The sequence below is a fragment of the Mandrillus leucophaeus genome, unplaced genomic scaffold (genome assembly GCF_000951045.1).
Source record: "Mandrillus leucophaeus isolate KB7577 unplaced genomic scaffold, Mleu.le_1.0 Scaffold103, whole genome shotgun sequence".
NCBI classification, from domain to species: Eukaryota; Metazoa; Chordata; class Mammalia; order Primates; family Cercopithecidae; genus Mandrillus; species Mandrillus leucophaeus.
This window is the reverse complement of record NW_012098432.1, coordinates 1012167-1034286: the sequence shown is the minus strand read 5'-3', so window position 1 is coordinate 1034286 and position 22120 is coordinate 1012167. Positions and strand designations below refer to the sequence as shown.

Genomic DNA, 22120 nt, shown 5'->3' with positions numbered 1-22120 from the left:
CAAAGCCAACAGAAGGGCTGCAGTACTCTAAACAATTTAGGTGCTGAAAAATCATCGTGTAAAGAGAATGGCTATAGTAGAGAGAAAAGATTACAGTTTTTAAAAGTATTTGTCTATAGAAGCTAAACCTACCAGAATATTTTTTTCAGTTCCTTCAAATAGGTGAGCACCAATTGAGCACCCACTATGCCAGGTTTTGGGGAGCTTCTGGAGGAAGGCAGGAAAGGATAGCATGGAAAGGCCTGGGCCTAAGCTTTCCAGAATGCTTTTCCCATTGACCAGCTATGTGACCTCAAGCAAGAGATACATCCATTTCCTTGCCTGGTAAAGGCCTAATAATGGAGTTATGAAATGAAATCGTTATATAAAATAAGTATGCAAAACATTTATAAAGATGTTTATCTTTTAATAAGCATTAGCTATTGTATAAAATAAAGGAACTAACGTTTAATAGAATCAGACTACAGTTTGGATGTGAAAAATGCAGATCAGATTCAGTATCCAATCTTTAATAGTTATATGATTTTTAGGTGAGTTATTTCACCTCCCTGAGCCCCTGTTTTATTAATTATAAACTAGGAACAAGTATTCCTATTTTTCAGGGTTCTTTGAGAGAATTAAAGATTAGGTGTGTAAGGTATTAAGCATAATTCTTAGTGTGGCCAAGATTTGTAAAATAAGTTATTATCGTAAATATCTCTTGTTTCTTGGGGGGCACAATTCCACTTTTCTGTCAGTGGATTCTGAGTCAGCATAGTGGTATAGATAGAAGTAAGGTCTCTGACAACAGACATCATGTGTTTTAATATTAATACTACAACTTCATTCATTCATTCAGTAAATATGAATTGCTTATCTATTGTGTGCCATCACTGTTCTAAACTTGTAGTACAAAGATTCATGCCCTCATGGAGCTCCCTTTCTAGCAGAAGGGGACAAACCATAAACACAATTAAGAAGCAAATCATAGAGAATCTTGGAAGATTATAAATGCTATCTAAAGAAGAGAGAGAGAAAAGGAGAAAGAGGAAAGGAGGAAGGGTAGTGGACAGAACAAAGTAAGAAGTTGGGACTTGCAATTTTCCCTATTAGTTACTTATTACCATCAAGCCTTAAGCAAGCTACTTAACCTCCATGGCCTTAGTTTCTTTATCTCCAAAATTGGGAAAATAATGTCACCAAATCCAAAGGATTGTTTTGAGGCTTAAATGAATTTTTCCAAGTAAAGAACATACAGCAATGCCTGGCACATAGTAAACATTCAATAGGTATTGGCTATTACTATTACTATTGTTATTAGGAGTTAGAGAAACATGGCCACTGTAATTATGTGCGTTGGCTAAAATGTGATTTATCAACTTCATTGTTTTCGGGCTATACTAATTATCCAATTTCCACTGTTTCAAAAGCCTTCAAATGTTTACAAGTGAGCCCTCCATGAAAATTTCATAACCAAGTAAAATTTATATGAACCACATAAAAGAAGTACAAGTACTTAAAGCACACCAAACAATTGTGTAGTTGTGATTTATTTCAGGCAAGCAATCACGGAACTACTAAGAAACTTTAATAGGCAACAACACCACAGTAGATAACAAAATCGATAACAATATTAATTGCATATTGGCAGGGAAAAAAAGATTCCCCACAAACCAGAAGCTCTGATTTTCTCATGAATGAGAGACTACAAATAGTTTAAAGTATATCTAATACCTATAAATAAAGATTTTATGCAAGAGATGTTTAAGCCATAACTCAATTGGACTGGAATTGGTGTGAAAACAGTTTCCCAGAAGCAAAGTTTTCTCCCTTAAGCGTATATTTACCTTAATTGCCCATCACAATATAGGATTGGGTGTCAGAAGGACCTAATAGAAACGAATAAATAACACCTAGATGCCTATTAAATATTTAGCCTGTCTGGAAGAGAAAACAAGCAAGTGGGACATACTTTTATAATGACTTTTTTCTACTGATTGATTCTACTGGATAGTGAATTTATTTGGATTATATCCAACCAGCTAAAATGGGATGCTCATTTTCTGATTTGTTTTTTCAGTCCCCTGTCAGGGTCTTGCTGTAGTGCATAAGTGAGTAAGAGAGATGCAGCAGGTGAAGCAAGGAGTGGGCAAGAATAAGTCAGTAGGAAACGAATCCAGGCCACCAAAAAAAGCACAGTGAAAAACATTTGTGCTGCGTTGACTGTTGAGCACAGCTCATCAGCCCTTGCGATAAGTTAAGATTTGTAAATTCATAAAGCCCAGTGAGGTTCGTTAATCTACGCTATTTCTATAATGGTAAAGTGAAATGTTCATTTCTGCCTAATTCATATGAAAAAAATTTATTAATAAAGTAACTTTTATACTTATATTGCACATTGCATAAATTTTAAGCAGTGGTTTGTGAGACTGTAATGACTATACATTTAAGTGTCAGATGAAACCTTAAAATGCCTAAGAAAAGGAATATATTGTCTGTGTAACTGCATAGACCCAGAGGCACTGAATTCAGGTGAAGTTTGATGCAACTGCTCATACAGTGTCGCTCTATGTGCCATTGAAACATATTTTTTTCCCTATTTGTCGTCATACTATCAGCTTCATCTCAGGCACCACTACTAACACACAAAAACTCTAATTCCTTCTCCATAGTAGCAAAGTAATAACCCAGTTACAGTCCTCCCATTCTAACACAGTATCATTGGGGGAAAGCAAGAGGGGAAGAGTATTGCTTCTAGATTCTCCTACAGATATTGTGGGACTTGCTTTCATTCTGTGACCTAAATAAGTTCATTAACTATTTACTATGTCCAGAGGAATAGGATATGCTGATGTGTTAAGTCAGGCAGGGGACCAGTCCTACCCAACCTAATAGAAGAGTGCAGTGTCCAAATAAAAATATCAAGATGTTGTGGGCAAAGGAGAAAGAGACAGCCACTAAGAGGGCAAAAAGAGAAAAAAATCCTTTTCAAGGTTTTAACCTATCAACTACAAAAAATGTTGTTTTGTATGACAGTGGAGCATGTCAGTGTATTCACAAATAATTATTGTGACTGTGAACTGTTTCTTATGAGACTGGAAAAGTGGGTCTAAGTGCCAGACCATAAAATGCATTAAATGTCATGCCAAGGATCTGAGGTTTTGCACTTGCTATTGGGGATTTTGAAGGACTTTAATCAAGAGAATACTATGTTTAGCTTTTACTATTTTAGAACAGTCCTAGTACCTTTATTCTGTACACACGAGTGTGCACAGACACATCAGTAACTGTGTCTTTTAATAGCAAAATCAACGGTAGGAGGGAGTGTCATTTCCTACAGAACAAAGTAGAATGGAACAAAAGAGAAAGACATCTTGAGAGAAAGACATACATTCATCTGTGAAAAAGTAATTAAACAGAGACAATCTTTGGCTTATTGGGAAAGAAAACACTGATAAAGTAATACAAGAAAAGTACAAGATCATAGCGTTTTTTTTATTCCTCATTCCCTCTGGATTCCTACAGGATTTAAGCTTTATGTATCTTTTTTAAAAAAATCCAAGAGTGAAGTATTGTTGTCTGACTATTAAGATATCTGCTCAGTCTGTTTGTAAGTAATTTGAGATCAAAGGCCAAAATGTACACAGAAAACAACTATAATGAAGCAGCAATAATCTGCTAAGTGAACATAAGGCGTCAAAGAAAAGGGCCACAGAGTTTCAAGCAAGAGATTTACCTTCTACAAATCCGCTCTTTCTTTAAAGCACCCCACTCCCCATCTAACATCAACCACAGCTAAGTAAACTAAAACAACTGGACGCTTTTTCTCATCAATTCAGTAGACATGACTAAGTAAAAGGTGAAAGAGGAAGTCTCAGCAAAGCAGAGAAGGTAGCAGGCAGCCATGCTGCAGGCATAAACAGTACTAATGTAAGGCAGGAATCATGGACTCAGGAGGAGGTGAGAGTCAGGAAATGTTAACTTGCCTTCAGCACCCTAGCAGTCTCATGGGAGACAATTAACGCAATGTCACCAAAAGCAAACGTCAGCCTTTGACCAGTCCCTGTGAAAGGTGAAAAAATAGCTTTTCATGCATAGTTGTCAAAAAAACCCTGCTGAACAAAAGCATCTGCCAAATTTTCTGCTGTAGAGGTGGATTTCCAGTGAAAGTCAACAAAATTACTGCTAAAACACATATAAAAGTAGTCTTTGAAATATCTACCAGTTACCTTGTGTTATCAATATTAAGCAAGGTTGCCTTTTTTAAAACACTTTAAACTGCACTGGTTAAGCAATTTTTTAATATGTGGAATATTCATCAAAATACGTAATTAGAATTAAAATTGATTTGTAGACAATATTATTCTCCATGTACATATTAAATGTATAATCAATAATACTTTTCCTTTGTAGACAAGCTATGGTAAGAAATATAAACTTATAATTGCATGCATGAGCATGCCTTAAATATTTTTATTTTACCTGGTATAACTTTGAATGGTTCCCAAAACCATCTTCAGTTTTGGCAATTTGCTAGAAGGACTCAAAGAAATTGAAATCTATTGTACTCCTGGTTATGCTTTATTGCAGCTAAACAGTACACATTAAAATCAGCCAAAAGAAGATGGGCAGAGTCCAGGAAAGTTCCAAACATGGAGCTTCCATTGTCTACACAGAGGTCCCAGTATTAATATGTGACATGTAGTCCCAGTATTAGTATGTAACAACATTCTTGAAGTATTGCCAGATGAGGGAAGCTCTCCTGAACCTCAGTGTCCACAGCCTTTGTTGAGGCTCCATCACGTAGACACAGTTGGCCACCTAAATGGCTAATCTGTTTTCAGACCCTCAGGAGGTCCAGCTGATACCCTGTGACTCAAAGCCCACAGCCTAAATCACATGGTTATTATGACTTAAAGCTCCCACCCCACACATTACTTCAAGATTACCTCCCAGAAGCCAAGGTCAAAGGTCAGACCTCTGTTTGGAAAAGGTTAAATTATTTACACACCTGATAAACTATGAATAGTCATATATTGTTTATTTTATTGATGTTAATTCTTGTTGTCAAAAATGACAATTGAAGGTAGAAAGGAAAGATGCAAGTCAAGATATAATTCTACAATCTTTTAAAGCTTCAGTAGGGTCTTCAACTTCTTTCTTTCCTGCTGTTTAGTTATAATATGATCAGATAACTCATATTTTCTTTAGATAAACCGGTCTGATATCAGGAAAGATTGATAAGATTAGTTTTATTTAAAAAAAAGCATGACACATATTAAGAGTATTTAAATGATCTTTAAAGAAAAATGTAAAAGGAAGAAAAAACCCACATCAGAAAACCATCTTACCACAATCTCTGGGCAGAACTCTCAAAAGATAAATCAAGTTTATAAACACCAAACACATATTACTATGATAGGAGTCTAAGTTAGTTTTGTATATCAAAGCCTAAATGCTTTATACAAGTGAACATCAATGAAATAAATAATTACTGAAGATACAGTCTTTAGAAAAAAATGAGAATAAAATGTAGCACTAAATTATTAGAATATAAATTAAATAAGTTTGATAATAAATTTTTGCCAGAGAGAAAGAAGGAATATAAGCTGTTAATTGACCTAAATTTTAAGCTGAGATTAGTCCCTTAATCCAATAAAGAATAATGTTTTTTCTTAAAGACATTCTCAGGAATGTTTTATTCTGGCTTAAGCAAATATGTGTGAAATCTCTCATGCTACTTCTAAAATTATTAAATGAACATTGTACTTAGATATGCTAAAATTGTGGCTATAACTTTTGTTGTTGTTTTAACTTCTGTAATTTTGACCAAAAGTTTACATGGGAAAATATTATTAATAACATTTGTTGCACCCACATGAAAAAAATTACAGTTACATATTGTTAACATACAAATATATCAAGTATGTTTTATTATCACAAAAATCTCAGATTAACATAACTAATTCTTTATATTTCCTTTTTATTTGGAAGAGATATCTTTTGTGACATAAACTTTGAAAATTTTGCAAATATGTGTTAACTTCTTCGAAGAAGTGCCTATTATTCAATGGGGTTCAAATCACATTTTTCAAATACTCAATAGCCATGTATGGAAAATAATATACTTTATTTTTTAAAAAGCGTGTTATTCAGTTATTCAGAGGAGTCCGTGAATAATATAGTAAAATGCATGTCTGCACCAATCAGGCTTAATGAATGTTAATGTTTGCTATTATTTGCTTCCAATCTCTTTTTCTGGTAACGTTGAAGTCCCCGTTATCCTAGTCTCCTACACCACCCCATCCTGAATTTAGGTTGTATTTTTTCTAACCATATTTATATGTACCCATAGTGAATACGTATTTTAAGATAGATGCTGTGTTTTTAAATTTTACATGTTCTTTTCTGTTTCTTACCTGACCTTTGTTGAATTTCTAACTTTTTATATCGAATATTTTCTCTGTTAATGTGGAAGCTATAGATTTCATATTTCTGTTCTTTTAGTGGTTTCTCTAACATTTGAGCATGCAATGTTAACTACAAATTTTTCTAACAAAGCTTAAATAAGTGTAAGTAAATATTCAGTAACCTCTTCCCAAGCAAGACGGATAACCTAGTATGGTTTATTTATTCTGTTTTTTGTTTTTGTTTTTGTTTTTGTTTGTTTTGTTTGTTCGTTTGTTTGTTTGAGATAGGGTCTCACTCTGCCACCCAGGCTTGAGTGCAATGGCACACTTTGGCTCACTGCAACCTCTGCCTGTCATGTTCAAGCAATTTTCCTGTCTCAGACTTCCAGGTAGCTGGGATTATAGGCACCTGCCACCACACCTGGCTAACGTGTGTGTGTGTGTGTCTGTGTGTGAGTGTGTGTGTATTTTTAGTAGAGATGGGGTTTTGCCATGTTGGCCAGCCTGGTCTTGAACTCCTGACCTCAACTGATCCATCCACCTCAACCTCCCAACAGTGCTGGGATTACAGGCATAAGCTACTCCACCTGGCCCTAAGCAACTTCCTCTCTCATTGTCACATATAGACACAGTCTCCCTCATGCTGTTTTAAATTTTTATTTTGCCATTTTAATCACACACACACACACGCACACACACACATTTTCCTGTTTTCTTTATTTACTCCACAGTTAATTAACTTTACAAAAATAAACCACTTTCTGTGTTCCCTATTGTTTCTTTCACCTTCCCTCTGGGTTAACTTTTCTTTCTGTTAATAAGTATTTTTAGTTTCTTTCAGTGCAAGTCTGTGGGTGACAAACTTTCTTACCCTAGGTATGCCTGGAAATTTGTCTAGGATTTTTGAATGATAGTTGTGTTAACCCAACGGGTTGAACTGTCAAAGAGCACTTCTGCATGTTATAGATCTTACCCAGTGCCAAACTTTATTAATGATTCAAAAGGTATAGGCAAGCAGCAGGCTCAGGCAAGACATTTATTTCCAACAGGAACTAAAGACCAAATGCAGCTTCCAAAATTTTTTTTTCTTACTTTGGGATGTTTTTTCATTTCTGATGCACAGAATAGTATTAAGCGATATTTGCACACTAGTCACAAAGGAAGCCATTAGGAATTTGGAGCTCTTTTGTTTTATACTCTGATAATTACAGGGATAGGAGAATATTTTGATGACTACCACCCACTGCTCCCCATTCTCCAGAAAGCCATGCCCCGTACATCCAGGCTCATTGACAATAAGAAATCTAGTTACAACAGATATATCCTACAAAATATATGTTCTCAATAAAGACTCCCTGTCTGTAGTAAATACTATTTTTATACTGCATAGAGGTCTGTTGAAGGTCATTGGCGTGGTTATAAGGAAGTACACTGAGGGTCATTCATTTTCCCTGGATAGCCTCCATAAAAAAGACCAAGTTGCAGGTATAGTATTAACTCTTTTATTCCCAGTTGCTTTATGACATGTAGAATTCTGGGTTGACAGGTTCATTGGTTGATTTTTCCCTCAGTACTTTGAAGCTATAATTTCATTATCTTCTGACATCCACTAGTTGCTAATGAGAAATTTGCTGTCGCTCTAAATTGTTGTTCCTTTTTAGGTAATACATGTCCTATTTCTGTTAGCTTTTAAGATCTTCTTCTTATACTTCTTTGCAAGTTCATTACAATGTTATAAAATATCTAAGTATTTAATTTCATTTTTTCTGACTGGTATTGAATGTGCACTTTCAATCTTAGTACTTATATGTTTAATCCCGGGAAAGTCTCAACTGTTATCTTACCAGGTATTACTTACTTGTTATTCCATTTCTTCTGGTGAAATTTCTTTTAGACAATTGCTGAAGCCTTTCAAACTACCCTCTGTTTTTCTTAACTACACATATATTGAGGTACATGCATTTTTTAAATTATTTTATCACTCTCACTCTGAATTTCTCTCATGGTTCACTTTTTTCTGTCCCATTGTTTCATAGTTAACTTTATCCCATCTTTAGTCTTTTAATTTTTAGTGTTAGAACATCCAATTATTTTATATTTTATATATATACTTTTATGTAATATTTTATATTTATACTTTTAATTTTATTTCTGCCTGTTTATGTTTTATAATTTCTTTTTACTTTATTGAATGGATGTCTAAGTCATACCTGGGTCTGAATTCTCACTGAGAGAATATAAACATACTCTCTTCGCATGTATCAGAATGAAGCAAAAATAGATTTTGTTTCCCACCACCATCTATCATACAGTGTAAGGAAAGGTTTCTGATGCATCACCTTTTCTAAACAAATAGAGACCAAGGGAACTTCCATAGATCAGTCAGCTTGGTTCTAGTGCCTGGAAATATAATGGAGCTGTAGATAAATCAAGTTGCTTCCAATTTTCAAGTCCCTAAAATATCTTGGAGTACTAAGAAAAAATCAATATGTCTTTATGAGACACAAGTCCCGGTAGCCCAATTGAATTTAATCTTTCACACCAAAATCATGATCGTGGAGGGTGGAGAATCAAAAAGTTCATACATCGAGATTTTAGTAAGGCTGTATTTAGGCAGGCCTGTCAATAAACAGTGGAAGAAAGGTACGAGTGAAAGCTCAAGTTTGTAAATATCTCCAAATTAGGAACAAATGATAGCCAGTCAGACAATTTTGTAGTAGACGTATTTCTATTTCAATCAATACCGTTCCATTATGTCAGCCAATATCCCTTCCATCTCTTACTACTTCTATCACTGCCTGTACAGACTCAATGATAGATCTTAAAGTAAAAAGACTCAAAGAGATCATAGACATCACCCAAGCTCAAATGTTTAGTTGTATATTTCCTATAAATGTTGGTTCTAGTGAAAACTAAACTGAAGGGGGATTTCAGTATGAGAGGACAACATGTGATCAGAAGACTTTTGATGACCACAGAGATTAGAAGTTTGCCCAGAAAGTCTGGAACACAGAGGAGGTCAAAGGGAAGAATAGAGAATAAGATAAGAAAGACAGCTGGGGGTCAGCCTCTGGAAGGTCAGGAACACCAGACTGAGAAGTAATGCCAGGGCATTGTTCTGTTGGGCAGAAGGGACTGTGGAATACTGGCTCCTCAAATGTCACTGACACACTCTGTTGATAAAGACAGTGCTGAGTTTGTGGCTTTTCTAGGTAGCATAGGAGACTGCCTTAACTGTTTTGGTATTGTTAAAGGCAGGGAAGTTAAGGTCAGATTTTATTGAGACCTAATATTTGGTTAAAAGTACATCTTTTTTTTTTTTTTTTTGAGACAGAGTCTCACTCTGTTGCCCAGACTGGAGTGCTGTGGCGCGATCTCGGCTCGCTGCATCTATCGCTTCCTGGGTTCAAACAATTCTCTGGTCTCAGGCTCCTGAGTAACTGGGACTACAGACACGTGCTACCATACCTGGCTAATTTTTGTATTTTTAGTAGAGATGGGGTTTCACCATGTGGGTCAGGCTATTTCGAACTCCCGACCTCAAGTGATCTGCCCACCTAGGCCTCCAAAAATGCTGGGATTACAGGCGTGAGCCAAGGTGCATCTTTAAATGTGGGACTTGGTTAGGATTAGGTAAGAATCACAATATAATAATTTAAGATTGGTGAACAAAGCAAGAGAATATTTTGAGGATTTTGAGATGAGGAGTTCAAAAAAATCTTAGGACATAAACCATTGATGTTTTATTGAAGAATTGATGTGTCTCTCAGAAAGCCCCTGTAATGAACAAAACATTTAATTTATTTATTAGGCAAGAGTCTTCTTATATTAATAAAGACAATGGAATAGTAATGTCACCTTAATATAGCTAGTAAGCTGTGTAGGAATTGATTCTTGAACAGGAATATAACTTGATGAGAGTTGTGTTTTAAAAAGATTTTTCCAGCATTTATGAATGGAATAAAAAGATATGTGATGGAAAAGAGCATTAGCTGGGAAATTGTAGCAATAGCAATTAGTAAATGTGCCTGAATATAAAAAACAAAATGAGGAGAGAAACAAAAGGGAAATCAAAGTAAAATAAACAGCTAGGTGGGCTGGTAGTGGTAGGGTGAGGGAAGTTTAAAGTGTATTAGTTAGAAAGAAACTCAGGATGTTGAATTTTAAATCTGAATGACTATAGCTGACTCTTCTAACAGAAGCAGATCCTTCTCGCATCTTGTATGACATTTGCACCTTTCATTACACATTATTTGAACACTGCCTATGTTAGTTCAATGCTTCTTAACCCTGGCTGCAAAATAGAATGCAAAAATACCAAGACCTGGCCCTACTACAGAGCAATTGAACCTGGGCATAAAATTGACAAAGATCAGGCAGTAAAAGCCCTCCTCTCTCCAAAACTCTCTCTGTAGCAGTAGTCATATGAAGTCTGAATATACATTCAAGAGATAGATCCTTAAGTTTGATTATCTCTAAAAATAAGCATATAATTCATAAATATCATTAAAGAAGGAGGATGCTGAATTTTCATTGTTTTTATTAGTGTTTTATGAAAACTCTTTTAGGAATGTCCTAGCCTAATAGCATCTCATGTCATTCACATAAAAGGTCAGCATTGAGAGGCATATTGTCAGTGACCATTCCTTAAGCTACAAAGTACTTAACAGATAAAAGGGTTGCATTTTGTGAAATCAGTATCTGTAATAAACATGCAAAAAATAAATAACTTCTATGGTAGAAAAAAAAAAAAAGATCAGGTCTGGGCCTCAGAATTCTTCGAAAGCTGCCCAGATGATGTTGATGCATTCTGAGTATATAGAGCCTAAAGAAGAACACTAACATCTAATGTTTGGCCCTTGACTTCAAGAAACTTAGACCTTGGTTGGAAAAAAGATATGACCAGTAAGGACCACAGTCCATTTATTTCACACAAACATTTGATATGGCCAAGTCGTTCAGGACTATCTGAGACTAGGAGGACTAAAAAGACTTTACTTTTCAGTTCAAAAATAAATTTACATGTGTCCACATTTTGTAATTTTAGTTAACATATCTACTCTTTGTTGGGTTATATTAACAAAGTATAGTCACCACTATTTCAGTGTGGAAAAAGATCAACCATACTTTTATATACAGTGATTACTGAATTAACTTAGCATGCTTGACTTGAGCCTCTCAGAGGCATATTACCTTTTTAATAATTTGTGGACACAAAAATTAACATATTTTAATATCTACATTTTCACCAGATATACCCTTCTTGAGAGAAAGATCTATGATCTCTGCTATTTCCTCAGTAATTCATAAGTTGTCCCTTTCCCTCTTTCCCAGGCTATCTCTGATTGTATTAACCAGGCTGCAGACAAGGTCTCAGCTGGGTCTGCAGTGATGTAAGTGCTTCTGATGAAAGGACTTTTTCCCCAAGATAATTCTAATTCAGCTTATTGCTTTTCATTTGCAACCCCCTATTTTCCTGTAGATACTAAATTCAACTGGAAGATTTTCTCTTCTCACAAAGTTAAACATCTGTTAATGAAAAATGACCAGAAGTAAAGTACTTATTAGAATTTAATTACAGAGAAAATTATGTTTTTTTAATAGTTTACAATGTGATCCTGCTTTCTAAAAGTGGTGCACTCTATTTTACAAATTTCAACTTTATCCCTATGCAACAACCAAATTATCTTAATGGGTGTCCAAGTGACAAATTAGATGAATGCCTTCCCCCTGAGTAATTTTCTGATAAAGACACATCGTTTAGTTGCAAGATGACAAACTATGTGTTCAAAGTGACAAATCATTTAATTAAAATTTACAAGCGGTTAAATACTGTTTGACCCAAATGGAGGCTGTTATCATGAATCAATTTCAAAGGAGGAACAGGCTTTTCAGAAAAATCAATCCCAAATAGCTATAGCACTTTGAACATATTGTACAACCTCTTTACGATGTTTTTGAACACCTCTTCAGGTTAGCGGCAGTTTTTACCTGGTTCAAACAGAATTTCAATCTAGTTGAAAAGAATTTGAGAGTTTTACTTAGTACTTAAACGCTATTCAGTTTCATGAATATTTAATATCACGTTCAATGTTCAAGCAAAATGCTCTTCTATCTTAAGAGAAAATAGCTAAAATTTTGATGAGTTATGGCTTTTTATTGCATATACAGGCCAATGGAAATTGCAATCATCTTTCATGAAAAGGCTGGGTAGTTTTTATTGTTTGAGAATAAGAGTGGCCATTGCATTTACTTACTAATACAGTAAATGTAAAATTGCTTAAGTAACATGCTTTATTATTTATGCTGCCAACCACATAATGTGAGGGTAGTTTCATAAAAAATATAAATTAGAGAAATTTCACATGCCAGCAGGCTGTAGATCTGTTTTATGGCTCTGACTTAGCAGGTGCCCTTCTATTTTAGTTGTGCCCTGTAATGAAGTACATATTTAAGCAGTATTGAAATTCAGATAAAAATATGATGTGTATGAGGAAAGTCAGTTGCTTTCCCCAGTGATGCTGTACTTTACAAGCTCCATCATTAGTAGTTAATGACTTGGGATTCTTTTCATCAATTCAACTCAGCTTTTTGCTCATCTAATTCCATGCCAAGGTTGATAAGGTCTCAAAAAATGTATTTGCATGATTTCAGTAGTAGTACTTTTAATGCTGGTGGATTCATCAGGTATGCAAGACACACCTATGAATAAAAAAATTCGTTAATAATTAGAGTTAGACACAGCTCACAGCACTACTGACTAAACTAACAAAATAAATCAAAAGGACCAATGAAACATCAAAATAATCATATAAATATATATACCATTTCTTTCCCCAAAGACATTAAATTTGGTTTAAGGAAAAGGCAAGTGATACTGCTGGATCATTTTAACTTGTTAATATTATATTTGTATAACATTATTTTGAATAATTTGAATCTATTTTTATCTGCCTCTATTTTATTGTCTTGTCTTTGGAAAATAAAGTAAGTTTTCCACCTTTAGCTATCTTAAAAGATGTAATAATTAGGCATGTTGAAAAGCACAGGATTTTTCAATAGAATGTAATAACAATTTATTATTTACAATGTGCTCTATGACTCCATTTAAAATATACAAAGCCAGTGAAGTTTGATTTATGAGGACAATTTTCAGTGGTTACCACCAAATACTTAGAATTTAAATGTGCTATATATAAGTCAAGAGCTCATTTGCAATGCCAGATATCAATTGGGCAGATAGCTATGATTTTGACAAGCAATTTGCTTCAAATAGAAGAATATTTTATAAAAGGTCAAAAGTATAAAATATTTCATCCTCAGTTGAAATTAGTGGTTCAGCTAATGTCTATGCTGCTGTTTACAGTATTCTGAAAGACATACAACCTCTAATTATCTATAGTCATAAATAATTGTCAGAAATGCAAATGAGAGAAATTCTATCAAATTAAAATAATTAGTTCACTAGTTAAAATTTCCTCTCATATTAAAAACCTCTTTTTAAAAAAGTGTGACACTGAAAAATGAAGGAATCCTTTAGGATATTGTTACTAAAGCGTTTTTGAAATTTGACTTTGAAATACAAGCACAAATGATAGATAACGTGTAGTGCAGATTATATGACTTTCTATGCATTCATTTTTTCCTTGTTTTTCATTTCTATACAATGACATCTACTTTAGCAAACAAATAGACTTCAGGCACCTTTCCCTCACATCTTAAACACTTCTAACACAGCCTTGGGATTCATTCACATAACTCTAGTTCTAAATTTAACCTACTGACTAATCTCACAAAATAATCCAACCTTCAGCTTTGAGCCAAAATGCATGACTTCTGAGAAAACATAGGCCAATTTTGTTTTATTTTTCATTCATTTAACTTTATAATGTATGTGAATATGTTTTTAACATTGCTACATAAATGTTGGCAATGGACAGAGACTAAATCTTCTGGCCATGACATATAAAACAAAAATCCATAAAAATTATGAGAAAGCTTTCCAGATTTGTGTAAGAGCCGGCTCAAGGTTAACCCACAATTTATACTACAGAGCTGACAATCTTGTGTGGAATGCTGTCTGAATCTTTAGACCACTCTGCAGAGCTGGATTTAAGCTCTGCTCTCATCAAGTTTTATTAAACAAGATCAACAGTTCAAACTATGGTCCATGGACCCCTGTGGGTTTCCACCCATGCTGCATCGTCAGGACTTATCTCCAACCCTTTTTCAAAACCCTTGCTTACTCTCCTCTATGTATACCAGCCTTCTTGCTGTCTTGGTTATAAGCCAAACACGCTCCACCTCAGCGCTTCACACACTCTCTGCTTGCAGCATTCTTTCTCCAAATACCACATGAGTCTTCTCCTCCTTTTTGTCAATCATGACTTCTCAATGAGGCCTACTCTGACCAGGAATGTATATGGGCTGCACTTCCCAGTATTCTCCATCACCATTCCCCAGCTCTATTGTTTCCATAGTGCATATCATATTCTAACATGCCACATATTTTAATTATTTATTATGCCCGTGGTTTATAAACTATTTGCTCACACTAGCACGTACATTTCAAGAGGTCAGGGATTTGGGGGTGTTTTGTTAAGTAAATGCATGTCCAGGGCCTCCAGCAAGGATGACTTACAGAAAATAAATATTTACTGAATGAATGAATGAAAGATAGTAAACACATGCTTCAAGTCCTGGATATTGATTATACCTAGGAATATATCATTTTAGAATATTGCTACAATACTATTACTTCTTTTACTAAGGGCTATCATTTGGTGCCTACATAATGTGTGCCAGGCACCGTAAACTCTCTCACACAAATCAACATATTTCTGTTCACTGTCCCTGTTACTTGCATATTATTGTCACCATTTTACAGGTGAGGGGGCTGCAATTCAAATAATTTAAGTAGTCACACATCTAGAAAATGGAGAAATCAGAAATAGAGCATGGGTCTGTCAATCTCCAAAGATTTTACTATTAACCATTAGAGAATACACAAAATGCTCATCTCTAACATGACTTTGATAAAAACTGCTCAAAATCATTTTTTTCTTAATATCCTTTATATATACACTCTAATTCAAGGACCTATTATTTGTCACATGAACTAAGATAATAATTTTCTAACTGGTATTTCTCCTTTTCTCTACCCTAATCCATTCATCTTCCTAAAGTACAGCTACAATCATGCCATTAATATGATCAGAGTCCTCCAATGTGTCCCCATTATGTGCATATTCTCTTTATTATATAATTTCAGTTTACTCACCAAGTGATGCAGCTTTTTCTCTCCAAACACTACCCCAGTAAGAAAGCTAGACTTCAAGGTACTAGTAATGACAGGAGTGAAAAAGGTCTATTATACTAAGTTGAGTCCTGCATCCAACTTAATGGGTTCATGGATACCCAAGTTTTTAAAACGTTATAGCCCCAGAATCATCATTTTTTCAAAAGATTGTTGTTCTTTTTCTCCAAATCAACATGTGTGCACTTTGTTAAAATGAATTACAGAAGACTGGGGTAGATACAGTATCTGATTATAACTATTTCCACAGTGACAAGGACAAAGAACCAAGTTGTCTGCAGGTTGCAACACTACTCAGATACTGAAATAATTACGGAGATAACTTAGAATCAAGTTAGCAGCCACACAGAAAAAACTGCAAGCTCCATCAGGGCAGAGACTGTCATATTCACTGCTATATCTTCAGCATCTAGTGTAGTGGCTGGCACAGAGTAAAACTCAATAAATATTTGACTCTGCTGTTTTTATCTCTATCGTTCTCACTGAAACTCTAATTTTTAATTGTTTTCCATTCTGTACACTATAATTTTATTAACACTGCAGAAAGTGCAGGAAATTGAGATATCTATTGAAATAAATGGTATAAATTCTGAAAAGTCTGAAATGGCATCCAAGCATCCTCAGACCTAGACTTCCAGATGAAATCCAGTAAAGGATTTCAATGCTATTCTCCACCTGGAATCTTTAATACATTTCTGAAGATAACTGATGCAGATTTTCTTAAGAAGGAATGAACAGCCAAACTCTACTCTTGCATAACTGTGTACCACTGCCTTTGTTACTTCAACTAATTGAGATAAGGTTTCAGTTTGTTATTACATTTGACTCCACTGTGTAGACTTCTTTCAACACCAAGAGGCTGCAGTTCACAGTGTGAATTGTTCTGTCTACTCAAGAATGTACACAGGGGTGAGGCAGCATGTTATATTTAATTATGGAAAGCATATTTTCCCAGACGAGTTGGTTCACAGGTCCTCCTCATTTTCTGTGCTTTATGGTGGGGAAATCTCTTTCACTGATACACATCTAGGTTTTGTATGGCCAGATTTTGCCACAGAACTGCATTCTTGGGAGGATAGGATACTCTGTAATAAAAACTCAATCTTTCATTTTTCATTTTTAACAGGTATTTTAAAATTATTACTTTAGCTATGTTGGCAAAATTAAAACAAAATGGAATGGTATTCATGTGGATAAAGCTATAATTCAATTAGATATTGTTTGTTGCTTCTCTTGTGTTTCTCGTAACTCTGTCCTTTGATGGACGCTCTCTAGCTATCTTTATTTTCAATTCACTTTACTTTCTCTTTTAAACTTACCATGGTACTAATGACAACTAAAAACCATTGCAGTCTTTCCTAATCCAACAGATTTGCCATATTCTCTTATTCATTGTGAGGCATATTTAAAATCAGGGTTTACTCATGCCTAGCAACATGTGGCATTTTTGCATCTCTGACTTGATTATACAACACTGAGTCAACTTTGACTTCAGATATTTTTTTTCCCCTTTTCCGTCATGAAGAGGTTAGATAGCAAGCTGTTGACAGAGGACTAAACCTTGACTTTAATCTTGTTAACTACATGGAGTCTTTGCAGATGTCACAAAATCCAACTGGGATTTTAAAATAACAGCAGCAGCCCAGGAAAGAGATGAGTCTAACTCCAACCTTTTCCATGAAGAAATGCCCCAGCCCTGAGAAATCAATTTGTCTCTGGATTCTTGATGATACAATTAATCTAGCATCAGCTCCATTTGTTTATTATTTTTTTAGTATCATTTGGGGTCCTTTCTCTCTAATTAGATAGTAAATTCCTAGAAGGTTAATAAGAGTCTAACACAGAGCCTTGTACAAAATATGTGGCTGCATCATTTTGTCCCCATGTAGACTTGCTTTGTTTTTGAACTATGAATTTACTTTCAATGTCTCACAATAAGAAATGCATAAGACAGTGCCCTAGGAAACTTGTTCACTACAGCCTAAGAAACAAATTGGCAGCCCAGTTGTAGCAACTATTTAAAATTGACTATGACCTTCTATACTTATCAGGATGGGCAGTAATAGTGCAGTAACAGAATTTTCAGGTTTGCATTTCTTGCTCACATTACATCAGTGTTGCACAGGCCACTGCTTCTTGTTTCCTTACCCCTGGACTCAGGAACCTCTATGCATTTATATTGTCAGTAGTTGCCACAGTAGGAGAAAGAGAACTTGGAGAATCATAAACTTCTCAAAGGTATCTATTCAAACATGACACAAAAAAAATGTTTGTTCCCATTCCATGAGACAAAGTGAGTCATTTGACCTTGCAAAACTTCAACAGAGCAATTCTGTCATGTGCCTGGAAGACGAACAAGAATGTAGTTATCTCCCTAATGAACAGAACAGTACCCTATTTAAAAATGTTCCACCCCTTCCCTGCATTTCCCAGTCTCCTTTTTACTGATTAATTTTGCCCGTAGCTTTTGTCACCCGTTTACATAAAATGCATATGCTTTATTTAAGTATTATGTTTACTGCTCTTTCCCATCCAGCCTGTGCTGTAATTTACACGAAAACAGACATTTATCTCTTCTTTGTTCAACCAACCCAAACTCCCCCAGTGCCTAGAGGAGTGCCAGGTACATAAGTAGCATTCTATAAATAGTTGCTGAGTAAATGCATGATCCAATAGAAGAACAAAAGAAATACCCAGGTTCTTACAACATACCCACAGCTAGCTTCATCTGATTTTCTTACCATTCCTTTCCCCTCTGATTTTCTTGTACAGTTATGTATTATCAAATGTAACTATAAACACAAAACTATGCACACATACGTCCATAATATATCTTTCTAAGTCTTCTTAATTTTGCCAACACGAATTAATTATTCCTTTTGAGAAACACAATAATAAATGAAATTTGGTACCAAAACATATTTATCACTTGATTGGCTGATTGTTTTTAAGAAGCTGCATCTAAATGATTTTTTTCAGTGGCCTTTATATTCTCGTATAAAGAAATTGTTGGGGTTATTGTTTTCAGCACATCTTAATGGCTCCTCTAACTGCACTTCCAGTGTAATCTCTGGCTTTTAGTACAAAAGCTTCTCTCCCTCCACTCCCAAGGTAAAATCATTTGAAGTATCTTCTTCTATGATTGGCCTGATGCTCACAGTCACCAGGCTGGTAGGGGGTCATCCTGCTGGGCAAGGTCCTGCTTTCTAAGGCCTGCTTTGCACTACAAAAAGAAACTACCTTGGGAGCACCTATTAGTGCTTGATTTTCCTCTTTGCATCTCCATTGCCCTCTACCTGGCATGCTATCATGAAAGGGCTCTTCTTCTAAAAGGGTCTGTTGAATTTCCCAAATACCAGCTTTAAAATCTTTACTTGATCTTAAAAGAGTTGTTCTATCCTGAGAGAGAAGAATAAAAGGCATCTCTAACAAATTTAGGCCATTCCCACTTAAGGAACAATTAGAAGTTTCAGACTATTTCCACCCTTAGTGCATTAGATTACATCATTGATTTTACTTATAAGTGGATTTTATTTAAAGTTGTAGATGCAATTATCTAGTTCTCTAATAATTTTATAACACTTAGTTTAAAAAGGATAAAGGTTAATAAATTAATTTATCTAAATACATGTATGATTTAGTAATTAAAATAAAAATCTCAGGGATGATAAAGAGCAGGGTTCGAATCCCATTCTGCCAGTTGTTCTGCCACTGTGGCAACTTGGACTGTTGACTGACCTCTTTAAGATCCCATTTCCTCACGGACTAAGGGGCCTGTGAAGATTACATAGGAAGAGTTATGTAAAAGCCTTTATAACAATGCCTACCTCACAGCATTTAAAGAGAAAATGACCTTGGCTGTATTCTCTCAACCTCTTCGTAGCTCTCTCCGTTCATTTATACTTCCTCTCCCCAGTAATAAGTTTGTTTCAAGCTAAAAGTCCATCTTTTCATCAGCCATAAATGTACATTGCGTCTTTCTAGGGCCATCATATGGATATTTGATATTGGGCACATGTCTGAGATTCATTTGTGACATTTATACAAGTCAGATGGGAAGATTAGACATAAGCAAACAGTGTGTTCCTCTATCAACATTTGTTCAGCCTTCTGTGGGAAATACCAAGAGAACTTATTAGAGTAATTTGCAAAATTTTGTCGGCCAGTTTGCTTATTCAAATTAGAAACTGATTATGCATTCAGGCTTCATAAAGAGAATAAATGAGTTCAAACTTCTTCAACAAAAATGAACGTAAGACCTTCAAATTTGGCAATCATGACCAAATTCAAGGTATTAATTTAGTTATGCAAATCTTAAAGACAATCATTTAGAAGTGATCTGTATTATTTTAAAAAGTATGCATTAGGATAATGTATGATGTTTTAAAAAGAAAACTTCCGTGACATGATAGATTGGCAAAAAATTTTCATGATATTTTTGTTAATTTGGCCAAAGACTTGGAACAGCTTCCCTTTATGGAGAACAACAATAGACAATTAGGTTTATTATCCATTAAAGAGTTTTACAGTTGATATTGCAAATAGGTAACACTAGATGAACACCCATTGATTGAAAATAAAACAACAGTTTTTCAATAATAAAGAAGACAAGTAAGCCCTGAGTGGAAAGTTCACCATACATGACAAACACAAGACAGATGCATTTTATGTTCAGAGACCAGCCAGCTTCAAAATAAATTATTTGGCAATGATGTGGGATAAGTTTTTTGTTAAAAGTATACAACTGGAACTAAATGAAAAACAAAAACCCTTGTACTTTATTTTTATCATTAATATATTTTGTTCAGGCCCAGGCAAATTGCAAAGTAGGCAAAAGCATTCATTTGTTTCTGGCATTTTCTCCTCTTTGTCTTGTACCTGATGTCCATATATATTTCTTCCAACTATGGAGTGCCTTCTGACATCTTTCTCCAGATAACTTCAAAATTTTCCCTGCTTTGACCGGGCGCGGTGGCTCAAGCCTGTAATCCCAGCACTTTGGGAGGCCTAGATGGGCGGATCACGAGGTCAGGAGATCGATACCATCCTGGCTAACACAGTGAAACCCCATCTCTACTAAAAAATACAAAAAATTAGCCGGGTGAGGTGGCGGGCGCCTGTAGTCCCAGTTACTCTAGAAGCTGAGGGAGGAGAATGGCGTGAACCTGGGAGGCGGAGCTTGCAGTGAGCCCAGATAGTGCCACTGCACTCCAACCTGGGCGACAGACCGAGACTCCATCTCAAAAAAAAAAAAAAAAAATTTCCCTGCTTTATCATACCATCTAGACCTACCTGAGAGTTCATTACCTCAGGACCCTATCATAGGCTTGATGACAGTGAGTGAAATATCTAATACTTATTGAGAAGCCCTTTACTCAAGATACACTAAGGATCATATTATCTCACATAATATTCAAAACAATCTTATAAGATAGATGCAGTTTTTGAAATCCTTGTTTTATAATTGAGAAGACCAAGGCATACAGAGATTAGTATAATTTCCTATCAGGGCTTGAAGACCACAGTGAGAAAACGCAGCTGCCTAGGGTACAAAATGTAAGATGGGAGTCACTTTCAGATCTGTAAGAACCTACTTAAATTTTGTACCCTAGCCCTAGGTGACTTGTTTGCCTTACCTTAACCCAGGCCCTGTCATCCATATCACACAAACAATGTCTGAAACAACTGAAGCAGTCCAATCTGACTGCAGAGTTCGTGCTTGGACTGATGTCAGCAACACTATCCCACCACAGAAGTGCTACTGGTATTGATCAATTCACAGTTCACAATATGTAATTTTTTTGAGAAAACATCATTTCCAGCCTGAAATATGTGTTACTCATTCATTTATTCAACTAATGTTAGTTATCTACTATAATAACAATTCTGTGCCTACTTAGTAATATGTACATCGAAGGGACAGAAAAGATATGGTGCTTACTTTTATAGCACTAAAAGATATGGAAGTAGAAGCAGACATTAATGAAGTAATCATACAACTGAATATAAATTGCAGCTGTGACAAGTACCAAGAACAAATACACGGTACTGTGATTGTCAGTAGTACTGATATTTGACCTGTTTGGGTATTCCTAGAAGGATTCTGAGGAAGTTATGATTGAGCTAATATTCAAAGGATGAGGAAATCACTATGGGAAGGAACTAAAAGAATTCTAAGCAAGGAGGCAGGTAGGCATAGCCTCATGCATAAGTATACAATGCAGAAAGTAGTAAATTGTGCAAATAAATAATTTGGGTGTTCAGGTTGAGGGTTCTGGCAGGACACAGTTACGGCCTTTAGCATGGATGTTAGTGGATGGGCAGGATTTGAACTTGCTGACATGGGACAAGGAGGCCATTCTAGACAGAGGGATTAGTAAGAGCAAAGAGATAAAGGTAAAAAAAAAAAAAAAAA

The 22120-nt window shown here is 35.3% G+C and overlaps 1 protein-coding gene across 2 annotated transcripts in view; it reads left to right on the top strand.

Annotated features, from left to right (window-relative positions):
• The window catches only part of NEGR1 (neuronal growth regulator 1), a 942943-nt gene that overhangs the window by 856125 nt on the left and 64698 nt on the right, over nt 1-22120 (top strand). The window lies entirely within an intron of this gene.